We start from the raw sequence: 12,430 nt of genomic DNA, 5'->3' as shown, positions 1-12,430 counted from the left end.
TTTTGAATTGCATCCACACCCATAAAGCCTTGGGCTTGGTAAGTAACAGTGTGTGGTCCTTTCAGTGAAGCAGTGTTTTTGTCCTATTGTAGCCTAGAAACTCATCTATTCAGAAAAACTGGAGCCTTCATTATATTACCAACACCTTTGTCATCCATGTTATGATCTGGCTCAAAGAAGTTTCACAAAGAAGAGGTTTTATTTTAAATTACATAATAAATTTGCTAAAACTGTTGGTACCGACAAGAGCATAATGAAAAAATCTGGTGTGCCTCTCCAAAGTCAGCCTCAGGCATGCATTTATCTACACCAAACCAGGTGTGGTCAGTTTAGCCCAGGCAACACCTGCAGACTCTTGCACTGCCACTGCAAAGAGAATAGGGGTTTCAGAGAGGTGTAACATCCATAATCTATTAAATTGTATCATGAAAAGAAGAAAGCTCTAACTTTTCCCACATTTTCAATGTTTATTGACCTTGACACGGATAGCCAGCTAAGTCATTCAATGCGAAATCAGAAAAATCTGACAGTTCCCACCTGAACTTTGCACACGTTGTGCATTTGTATAAGGCTCACTTGTTTTATTGTACAAAAATCAGCTGACTCTGCAGGGGCTAGGAAGGAGGCACTCATTTGTTTTGCTTGGAACATCCCAGCTCTGTAACTTGAATGCACTAATAACAATGCAGAGATACAGAAACGTGTCTCATGAATACCACCGAGCGGGCAGTGAAGGCTGCCCAGCGACATCCTTTAACTGGGTGGCTTTCTTGCTGAGCTGGAGTCCTGGACTTTACATTTTGGCTTGCTTTTCATTTTTTATTTCTCCTACCTTGAGAAACAGCTTATGCCAAATCAAATCACGTCGCATACCCAGGAACTCATTAGCGCCCCTCCTTTTGCTCCAACAAATTGTTCTTCTGATGCATCGTGCTGAGCGTAAGGGGAATAGGAACCTGAGGTGAACAAGCTACACATTTTACAGCTCAGTATGCAAAGCTTATAATTTGTGGCCCAGCATAACCGTCACAGTGTGATGAATATTGTTTGAAGGGATAAGAGATAATAAAGGGTAACAACAGGCGTAGTAAATAAAAAAGCATTCACTGACCTGGTTTCTGTACATAATGATTGGCTTTAAACGACTTCTTAAACAATGTTGTCAAGAATTTATTAGAGATGAGTTTGAATAATATTGGGAAAATGATTTCTATCATGGCATAAACAGTGTATAACCTCTATAACCTTATAGATTTATCAAGATCTATAAAAATATACATACAAACCACTTCTGATGCTCATACTTAGTAACACAGGCCTCTTTCCCGCTGATGCAGTGCAGGTGCCAGTTCTGCCCTGTTGTCCTTTTAGAAGCGGCCCTGATTTCAGGAGGCCAAACATCACACAGCTTTATGTCGGGGAAGCTGGAGTAATGTCAGTAGTAAAAGAATTCATGCAGACAGATTCTGAGAGCATCTGTGAGTCATTGGTGAAATTCTTGCAGTACTGTACCTCCGCCCTTCAAGATTTCCAGCCTTTGGCCCAGCACTTTGAATGCACAGCATTTTCTTGAATTAACTCTTTTTATGCCTTCAAATGCCAGGAATTTATACAGGAAAGGAGAAAATGTTAACACAAACATCACATGAATTTGAACCATATTCCTAGAAGGAGAAAAAACAGAGATTTGCAGGATGCCTGGGGCTGTGTCACCATGTATGTGGTCTACCATATATTTTTAAACATTGTGTATGTTGGTTGGATTATTAACTGATGATGTTTTTTTTAAAAGAAGCTTTCATGATGTGCCTTGCCATTTTAAACTGGATGGATGGTTGGACATCATTCACTTCAATCAATCAACTTGAAATGATGAACATACTCTTTGCCACAGGACATACATTGTGTCAGTTATCATTAAGAACATTGCTCAAAGAAAAGAGAAAATTAGAGTATAGAATCTCTATCTCTTGATGCTTTTTTTTTTAAAGACGAAAAAGAATTTGGCATATTTGTGCACTTGTGTGGGGCTTCATTATTCAGAGTAGGAAAAAAATCTAATACATTTACATTTACATAGATGCACTTGCTGTAGTAAAGAAAGTACTTCTTCCATTTCAACCTGCAGTGGCAATTTTCAAAGAGCAATACATATATATATTTTGCATGTTCTCCCTGTCAGGGCCTAGGTCTAGGGACCCAGGGCTCATGGATTTCTGTATTTATGTTTATTTTTCCATGTGTAGTGTGTAACAGTTGCTGTTGTAATGCAGTGTATCACCACATGGCGGCACCTCCTATCTCATGACTGGTGTATCACCCCCTTTTTGTTCTTCTTCGTACTCTCCCTGTAATGGATGCTCCCATGTGTACGCGGACTAGTGTGCTCTCGAGTAATGTGTGGTAGAGGTAACACTTTTATTTTTGATATTCTAAATAAATGAGTACTTTTGGAAAGTCAGAAGCTGTTGCTCATTCGCTATCCACCTGCACACCTCCGCGGCTGTTCCCAGCACTGCGCTCTTCTGGACAGAGATTTCGGATGTTGTTCCTGGGATCTGCTGGAGCCACTCTCCTCCCTTGGGAGTCATTGTACCTAGTGCTCTGATTACCACTGGAAAGACTGTTACCTTCACACTCCGCATCTTCACGACCTCTTCTCAGAGCCCTTGGTACTTCTCCAGCTTCTTGTGTTCCTTCTTCCTGATCGTGCTGTCATTCGGTATTGCTACATCTATCACTACAGCCATCTACTTCTGCTTGTCTACCACCACTATGTCCAGTTGGTTAGCCACCACCATTTTGTCTATCTGTATCTGAAAGTCCAACAGGATCTTAGCTCGGCCATTCTCCACAACACTAGAGGCCATCTTCCATTTTGACCAGTTTCTGAAATACTCAGACCAGTCTGTCTGGCAACAACAACAATGCCACATTCAAAGTTATTTAATCACCTTTCATCCCCATTCTGGTGCTCAGTTTGAACTTCAGCAGATTGCCTTGACATGCACTGAGCTACTGCTGTGTGATTGGGCGATTAGTTGAGGTCTACCTAATAAAGTGACTAGTGAGTGTATACGTAAATGAATTTCATTTTCAGTCAGATGTATAATAATGATAATATAATGATTATATGGTAAGTTTTGTTAACAAGCAAATCACAGGGCCTCTCAGGTAGACAGGAAAGAAACCTAAAAAAAAAAAAAAAAAGGCAGAGAGGAAAGAAAACTACTGGTTGATGGAGACACACACCTGCATCATGTCATCAGTCTATAAAATAATAAAATTGACCCCACCCAAAGATCAATAATGTCACGTTCGATTGCAGGGACTCAAGCGCAGAGGAGGTTGACGTTTCTAAACACAGAGTTTATTTACAACACCAGTGCAGAATATATACAGTGAGAGGGGAAAATCCGGGGTTCCGTGGGTCCAAGGGGAAACTCTCTCTCGCACACGTTCATGTCTTCTTGTCCACACACTTACACATCCATACAGTGGGAAAGTCACAGGTCCGAGAAGTGAAACTGTCACACAGGAGAGGAAAATTATTCACAGTCTCAAAAACAAGCACAAATTCACGGGAACTGAGAGGATCACTAACGTGTCACGCACAATCATCCAGCGATGAGAAGCACAGCGTCCCAGCCTTAAATGGTGGTTATACAATGGCAACTTAATCGCGCACAGGTGTGTGTGGACCAAGGGCGGGAGCCCGCAGTGAGCTCCACCCAGGCAGAGCGGTGAAGAAAGAGCGAGAGAGAAACAATACACATGTAGCCTTGCGGAGCCGGCTAGGTAGACACGGGGACCATGACAGATAAGGGACAAACAAAAACTAAATTGGTGAATTATTGGTGAACAAACAGTGTACTAATGTAGACTCACTCTGTGGATGGGGTCTCTTCACCCAGTAGTAACCAACAATGGCCAGTGTAGTGCAGATCATTCCTGTTATGATCACTTCCTGCTTTCAGAGTCATGCTTCCAACAGAGAAACATACATTTGCCCTAAAAATTTAAGCAAAAGAATAAATGAATTCATTTCAGATTCGCATTGCCACAAAGTGTTATGAAACGGCTGTGTGCAGGCAGGAAAAGGACCCAAAGTGCAGACTCCGGAGACGGCAGGTAAACTCAAACTTAGATTTATTGTAAACCAAAAACTAAACTGAAAACTACAAAGCCAAACAGGCTGACAGGCAGAACACACAGGAAGATGAGGGTAGATAAGGAAGATCGTGACACAGACCAAAGAGAACACAGGGCTAATATCAGTGTTGGGGAGTAACGGAATACATGTACCGCCGTTACGTATTTAAAATACAAAATATGAGTAACTGTATTCCGTTACAGTTACCGTTTAAAAAGGTGGTATTTAGAATACAGTTACTTTGTTGAAATAAATGGATTACACGGCGGTACTTTCCTGTTTCATATTGTGGCGGGTTCAGGACTGTTTGGTTTTTGTTTGACAGCTACGTTCTGTTGTTGCAGGCGGCAGCGTTACGGTTGCCATGGTTACAGGGTGACACGCTCTCTCTGCCACTGTGTGTTTCCTGGGTGAGAGAGCGCCTTTTTGTTGTTGTTGTTGTTGTGCTAAGCTAACAGGCAGAGTGTTACAGGCATAGCCCTAAAGAATGTAGCCTGATGGGCAGTGTAGTCCGTGCTGCAGGGAGAATGGACTGCCATACTCGTTATGTGTCTGTGAGCGCGAGGAGGGAGAAAAAGGAAAAGTATGAGCTGTCACCGAGCAGAAACGGGAGTTGGAAGCATGTAAATGTAATAATAACCACTGCAGCCAAGAAGAGTGCCTGACGAGCCCAGTTGTAAGTAAGCTATTAAGACTCGACTGTACACTGTGTTCGTGTTTTCCTCCGAAAACAATAAGTTCCGTTGGTGCAGCCTTTCAACGTCTCTCTCTGTCTCTTGCTAGCAAAGTTGACCCACACAACAAAGTAAAGCTAGTTTTCAGCTACGAGCCCGACACGAACCTGACGTATTAGCCAAAGGTCCCTTTACTACGGTTCGGAGCCGCGGACCTTCAGTAATAGTAATAAATCACACAGCAATAGTACATTCACGTAGTTGTAAAAAGCATGATAATATATTAAGTAATCCAAAGTATTCAGAATACGTTACTCTCATTGAGTAACGTAACGGAATACGTTACAAAATAAATTTTTGAGGCATGTAATCTGTAGTGGAATACATTTTAAAAGTAACCTCCCCAACACTGGCTAATATACACAGACGGAGCAATCACGGAATGAGAGACAGGAGGGAAACACAGCTGGGACAAATCAGGGCTGATGAGACAAAGGAAACAAAACCAGACGCATTAACATTAGACACGGACTGTCAAAGTAAAACAGGAAACATAACACAGAGACACGGACTTGACAAGGGGATACAGCTGACAGGGGAGACAGAGCAACTAGAGAACACAGAGACATAAACCATAACACAGAACTCTAACAAAGAAACCAAAGACTAGAAATGATAAATAATATCAAAATCGATTTCAATATCAAGTTCAATAATATAATAAACTCAAAACTCTGAGTCAACGACCCAGGCACCCTAACACAAAGCAGGAAAAAAAAAAGGAAAAAAAAAAAGGGTTAAATAAAATGCCTGCATCACCATGTGCTAAGACATCATCAGTACCACAAAATTATTGTGATTAAAACACAATTAGTAACACTTTTTGACTAGATGTAAATAAAAAGCAGATACCCATTCCAGGTTTGTTAAGGTGTCCGGTGAAACAAAACGACTTCCACTCCTCCAAGCAAAACAAAGAATTGCTTTTAAGAACACATATGTCTGCATAACTAAATGCTGAGACATGCCAAATCCATAAAAATTGTTTAATTGAAAACCCCTTATGATTTGATTAAAATCCCAGTTAAAAACATATAAACGCACATAACCCCGAACACACCTGAATGTGCACACATACACGCACAAAACCTGTCAAACCGGTTTGGGTGGCCGCCATTTTTGTTTTACCGACATTATATTACTACTCAAGTATAATAATTATCCACCCCAGGATGACCTTGTAGATCACTTTCATATGTAGCCTGCTCAAGCATATAACCGCATACATGCCAACCTAATAACATTTACACTAAAACTAACAAATACTTTACCACATTTTTATGTATTAAACTATTTCATAAACAATAAGATATTTACTAAAATTATGTCTATCCATCCATATGTAGCCAGATGGGCTACTCACCTTTCTCTTTTTCTCTCTCTCTCCCTCGCTTGCTCTACCGCTCTCTCCTGCGCTCGCTCTCGGTTATGCAACTAGGTTAATTGTGAATCCACCTGCATATTAATTGCAGGGCTGCGTTGGTCTGTATAAAAGGAAGCTGGTTTTCTCTTGGATTATTCCTCCCGTGCGTTTGGCGAAAAGCAGCAGTCAATGCTGATACACGGCTGTTTTACTGTTTTATTATTTTGCTCCTGTTGTTTTTGCCTTGCCTCGTTAGGGCTTTGGATTTTTTTTTATTTTTTTTTTGATTAGGGCTTACCTTTCTTGGTTTGCCTGGTTTTATTTAGCCCATTCTGGAGTATTGTCTGCACCCTTGCTTCTGTGGCTGGCTAGAGTGATCTTCAAATATTGCCTCCGCTGGCTTCTCCCAGTTTGCGGGGAACTACACCGGACTGATCCAGGCTTGGACAATTATAGCCAGCAAAAGCTGTGGTTTGATTGAGTGTGTGTGTGTGTGTGTGTGTGTGTGTGTGTGTGTTCGTTTATTAAAGCTATTAAAGATTGAAGTGTCCTTTTATTCTTTTAATGTGTTGTTCTGTGTTTTATTTCAGTGAACGGAGGACGTGCCAGTGGCCCTGGGACCTCAGGTGGTGGGTCGTTTTCACACTTTCTTTTGTACAGCACTGGGTGCCGGCTGTAGTGATTTTCTTTTTGTGTGATTTTCTTATGGGTCCACGGCTTTTGATAAGTCCAAGTTCCATATTTGTTTTATTGTAACTTTAGGACACTGTTAACAACGACGCTACATTTCATTTTCTTAATATTTTACTCTTTATTTCTTTAACTATAAATAAAACTGTATTAATATTGGAGCCAACCTGCCTCGGTGTGCATCCTTGAATCTGTGCGGCCTCTTTTACTCGCTTTTATCTATTTTTCTTAAATATATATCTCCTGGGGGAGATATTCTTTGTTTTCTTTAAGCAATGTTCTCAAAGTTGCCTGACAGGATTTATGTTATGCGGCAAAGACTGTGTCCATTCTTCCGAGTTGACAGATTGATTAGAGCTACAATAGCAATGACCCAGTAAAAGCTGGGAGTCTGAGGCTCAGATTACTTGGCATGAACTAATTCATGCCAAGTGAAGAGAAGGTTCTGGAACATAATGTTTTAGAGGAAGTGCTTGGGAAGATAAGTGGAGTAGATCACAATGGTTTGGATGTGGAAGAAACATAAGACGTGATAGAATATAGTGAAGTGAGCATGTCTAGAGAAGATGTGCACCCATTTACATCTAACTTCGGATATCGAATCATGGAAAGAAAAGTAAAAAAAAAATCACACATAGGTCATGTTATTTGCATGCTGTGTGTTTATAATGCATTATAAACCGGACATTTAATGAAATTATGACCATTTTAAACAATAGCATCAGATTTTGGTTTAGTGTGTAGCATTTATCCTTACCACATCTTCAGCATCCATAGCATTTGAACATATATCAGTAATTACAGCTCAAAGCAAACAGTGATGATTCTTAATTCAGATTATAAACACAGTAAAGTCAACAAGCTGTAAGTTTTATTCAAGTTAAATGATCTAGATGCTTTATTTAATCAATTAATACGTGTTTATCTAATTAATACATCCATTTTCTTCTGCTTCTTTGTTTTTCACCTTGTGTGATGATTCTTTTGTCTACAGACAAAAAGGCAATTGTTGCTATCCTAAAAGCATTGAATCTAATGAATCCAAGGTTGCATTGTGATGGCAGCATTGATGTTCAGCAAGATCATTCCACTAACTATCTTCATCACTGCCCTGGAAAACATGGGGAGATTAATCAAAAATTAGATTTAAGGCACACAGCATTTTTAAGCCCACAGTTAATTTTGTTATTTGGATGCTAATTTCATTCTCTCTATAGACTGAATATCTTGAGGGGAATAAATTTTTAGCAAACATGTTCAGTTGGAATAAAAGATGAAGTGATTTCAATTTAAGATCACTGTGACCCTTTAAATCATGTTTTGTGGTGACCAATCAAGAATTTACACTCACTGGTCATTTATTAGCTACACCTTGCTAGTACTGGCTTTGAGCCACATTTCTGTAAATGCTGTTTACACCCAATTCTGACCCTACCATCTAAAAGTTGTAGTAGAAATCCATACTCATCATACCAGTCTATTTTTAGTGATTCTATGGGAACTGTACCCACAGCTTTCTGTTCTTAGCTGACAGGAGCGGCACCCAGCGTGTTCTTCTGCTGCTGTAACCCATGTGCTTCAAGCTTAAAACGCTTTGTTTTCAGAGATTGGTGTGTGACAAGTGGTTATTTGAGTTACTGTGGTCTTCATATCAGCACAATCCCAGATCACGGGTTGCTGAAATACTCAGACCAGTCTGTCTGGCAACAATAACAATGACACATTCAAAGTTATTTAAATCACCTTTCGTCCCCATTCTGGTGCTCAGTTTGAACTTCAGCAGATTGCCTTGACATGCACTGAGCTACTGCTGTGTGATTGGGCGATTAGTTGAGGAGGTCTACCTAATAAAGTGACTAGTGAGTATGTATGTAAATGAATTTCATTTTCAGTCAGATGTATAATAATGATAATATAATGATTATATGGTAAGTTTTGTTAACAAGCAAATCACAGGGCCTCTCAGGTAGACAGGAAAGAAAACTACTGGTCGATGGAGGCATACACCTGCATCAGGTCACCAGTCTATAAAATAATGAAATAACAGCTGATCAATAAGGTGGTGACAGAAGGAGACTGCCCTTTGACCCCACCCAAAGGTCAATAAGGGACAAACAAAAACTAAATTGGTGAATTATTGGTGAACAAACTGTGTGCTAATGTAGACTCACTGTGTGGGTGGGGTCTCTCCCCCCTGTAGTAAGTAACAAAGGCCAGTGTAGTGCAGATCATTCCTGCTATGATCACAGTCCCAGGAATTCCTACTTTCAGAGTCATGATGCTTCCAAAAGACAAAAATATACTTGCCCTAAAAAAAATTGAGCAAATGAATAAATGAATTCATTTCAGATTCACATTGCCACAAAGCAGTAAAAAAAAAAAACATTTAGAGATTTAAGATTTAGAGATTGTGGCAGCAGGCTATTATTCAGGCACAGAATAGTTTAATGTCAGCAACAAAAGTGAAGTAAGTCAGTGTACTCACATCTCAATTGGCTTCATTATCCCGAGAAATGTTTCAGCAGCTTTTTTTTATGTCTTGTCGAAACTTCCCTGAGCTAGCTTTGGTCATGAACTAGTGGCAACGGTACTTTCCAACTGCTTATCAGTCTGTAGACAAGTGGACAGACAGGTTTCATACTTTCATTTTCAGTTACACCTGCATTAACCCTTTAAACTACAAACCAGACTGTAATTGTTTAAGAGCCACCGGTTTAGCCACAGGCTAAGCAAGTAAAGCTTCAAAAACTACCTTTGAAAACTTTGTCATGACTTTTTTTAAAATAAATTTTCATTTGAACAGTTAATACCAGACAAAATTAATAGGGAACGAGTAAACTTAACTCCACCCATCAACCATATAAACCACACTATTACAATTCAGTCTTACCATGTCTGTAATGTTCTCTCTTATAACTTAGATACTTAGGCAAAACAACCCTTTTGGTTGAAAGTGAGGGGCGTAACATCCATAATCTATTAAATAGTATTATGAAAAGAAGAAAGCTCTAACTTTTCCCACATTTTCAATGTTTATTGACCTCGACATGGATGGCCACCTAAGTCATTCAGTGCGAAATCAGTAAAATCTGACAGTTCCCACCTGAACTTTGCACACGTTGTGCATTTGTATAATGCTCACTTGTGTTATTGTAGAGAAATCAGCTGACTCTGCAGGGCTTACGTCACTTACGTCACTATTGTTACTGACATGAAGCTATTCTGTGTGTGGATAATAGCCTGCTGCCACAGTCTTAAATCTTTAAATGTTTTGTTTTTACTGCTTTGGGGAATGCAAGTCTGAATTTATTATTATCTTTTGGTTGTTTTTTATGTTGTCATTTTTGGACAGTTATAGCTCTTACTTTTGGAGGCATGACTGTGGAAGTAGCATGTGAGACAGTTTGAACGTTTGAAGCTGTGGCCATAACAGCAATAACCTCACTGGTCTTTCTTGGTTACTGTGTGGTGACTGAAGGCATGAAGAGTGAGTCTACATCTGCACACATTTTTAACCATTTAGTTTAGTTTTTGTTTTTTCTCATTGACCCTCGTATGGGGTCGAAGGGCAGCCTCCCTCTGCCAATACCTTGCTGATCAGTTGTTATTTTCTTATTTTATAGAGTGATGACCTGATGCAGGTGTTAAACTGTAGTTTTCTTTCCTGTCTGCCTGAAAGGCCCTGTGATTTGCTTGTTATAAAATCTCCCCATGTAATCATTTTATCTTATTAGACATTTGAGTGAACATTTATTTAATTCACATAATCCCTCACTGGTGACTTTAGTATGTAGACCTCTTCAACTAATCGCCCAATGGCAACAGCTCAGTGCATTTAGGCATGCAGACATGGTCAAGATGATCTCCTGAAGTTCAAACTGAGCATCAGAATGAGGAAGAAACTGAACTGAGTATTTCAGAAACTGCTGATCTGCTGGGATTGGGCTGATACGAAGACCATGGCCCGTCAAAAAACCACTTGTTGCATACCATGCTATACCATGCAATGCAGAAGAGCAACTCTGAATGTGAAACATGTTGCACCTTGAAGCAGATGAGCTACAGCAGTAGAAAACCACACTGGGTGCTGCTGCTGTCAGCTAAAAACAGGAAACTGAGGCTATTCAATGTGGTTTATAATGCATTATGAACACACAGAAAATAGAATTTAAAATTAATTCACTTTTTCTTTTTTTAAATTGTCATGAAATTGTTAATAAAAATCTATGACAAGAAAATCTAAAGCATTAAATTCACCACTGATCTGAGCCTCTGACTCACATTTTTTTACTGGGTCATGACTCAATCAATTAATAAATCAATCAATCAAGCAGTTAACTTGAAATGATGAACGTACTCTTTGCCACAGGACAAAAATCGTGTCAGTTAACATTAAGAACATTGCTTAAAGAAAAAGGAGAAAATGAGAATATAGAATTTCTATCTCTTGCTACTTTGTAAAAAAATAATTTAGTCTGTGTGGGTTCTCTCCAGGTACTCCAGCTTCCTCCCACATTGCAAAGACCTACAGTTAGTGGGGTTAGGTTAACTGGTGATTCTAAATTGCCCATAGGTGTGAATGGTTGTCTGTCTCTCTGTGTTAGCCGTGCAACAGACTGGCGACCTGTCCAGGGTGTACCCTGCCTCTCGCCCTAAGACAGCGGGTATAGGCTCCAGACCCCCCGCGACCCTGAATAGGATAAGTGGAAGAGGATGGATATATCCTTTATTTAACCAGGTAGAAGCCTCACTGAGATTACAAAATTCATTTTTCCAAGAGAGACCTGGCAGCAGAAATTACAAGTATACCACATAACAATATAAAAAGTAAACAAATACACCTGACATATATTACATATTACAAGGCAAGTGAATGCAAACATCCGACTCCTACGCACTAACAAAACATCGCAAGAGAAACAGCAAAAGCAGTTTCACTGATCGAGAGAATTATTTTCTCTAAATGCAAAGAGAGAAAAAAGGTCGCAGCCACTGCAGTGCTGTTAGAGAACTCCTATAGGCTGCATCATTTCTACCATGCAGATGCCTTTAATTGGAAGAGGACGTGTGCACTTTCTTTTGATACACATGAACACAGAACAGCCATCACTGACTCTCAAATCTCTGCCAGCATTACGGGAATGTAGAATTCAGGTGATCAGGTTAAATTAATACACACATAATTTGATCCAGCTTTTTCGTAATTATCAATCATATAAAAACATGTAACATATTTACCTAAGGGTTCCTGAAAAGGGTATGCATTCACTGGACACTTTAATAGGCACACCTTGCTAATGCCTGGGTTGGACCCGCTTTCACCTTCAGAACTGCTTAAATTCTTCATGGCAGATTCAACAAGGTGCTGGAAACATTCCTCATTCCTTTGGTTCATGTTTATATGACAACATCACACAGTTGCTGCAGATTTGTTTGCTGCACATCCATAATGTGGGTCTCCTGTTCCACCGCATCCACGAGGTGCTCTGT

The 12,430-nt window shown here is 39.8% G+C and overlaps 2 long non-coding RNA genes across 3 annotated transcripts; one reads left to right on the top strand and one right to left on the bottom strand.

Annotated features, from left to right (window-relative positions):
• Positions 1-2,654: 2,654 nt before the first annotated feature.
• Positions 2,655-9,547, bottom strand: LOC146362772 (uncharacterized). 2 transcript variants are annotated; one of them, XR_014799276.1, is made up of 5 exons: positions 9,426-9,547; positions 9,112-9,248; positions 6,251-8,051; positions 3,616-4,011; positions 2,655-3,527 (listed from the first exon to the last, which is right to left on the bottom strand). It is a non-coding gene; the product is annotated as an uncharacterized LOC146362772 (long non-coding RNA). The 2 variants fall into 2 exon arrangements; XR_014799277.1 differs by having other exon boundaries at positions 2,655-4,011; positions 6,549-8,051.
• Positions 4,012-7,106, top strand: LOC146362773 (uncharacterized). Its single transcript, XR_014799278.1, has 2 exons — positions 4,012-4,829; positions 6,841-7,106. It is a non-coding gene; the product is annotated as an uncharacterized LOC146362773 (long non-coding RNA).
• Positions 9,548-12,430: the final 2,883 nt, after the last annotated feature.

The sequence above is a fragment of the Perissodus microlepis genome, chromosome 22 (assembly GCF_051167445.1).
Source record: "Perissodus microlepis isolate ML-2025 ecotype Zambia chromosome 22, ASM5116744v1, whole genome shotgun sequence".
Taxonomy (NCBI): Eukaryota; Metazoa; Chordata; class Actinopteri; order Cichliformes; family Cichlidae; genus Perissodus; species Perissodus microlepis.
The sequence above is the reverse complement of the archived record's forward strand: the minus strand, read 5'-3'. Positions and strand labels throughout refer to the sequence as shown.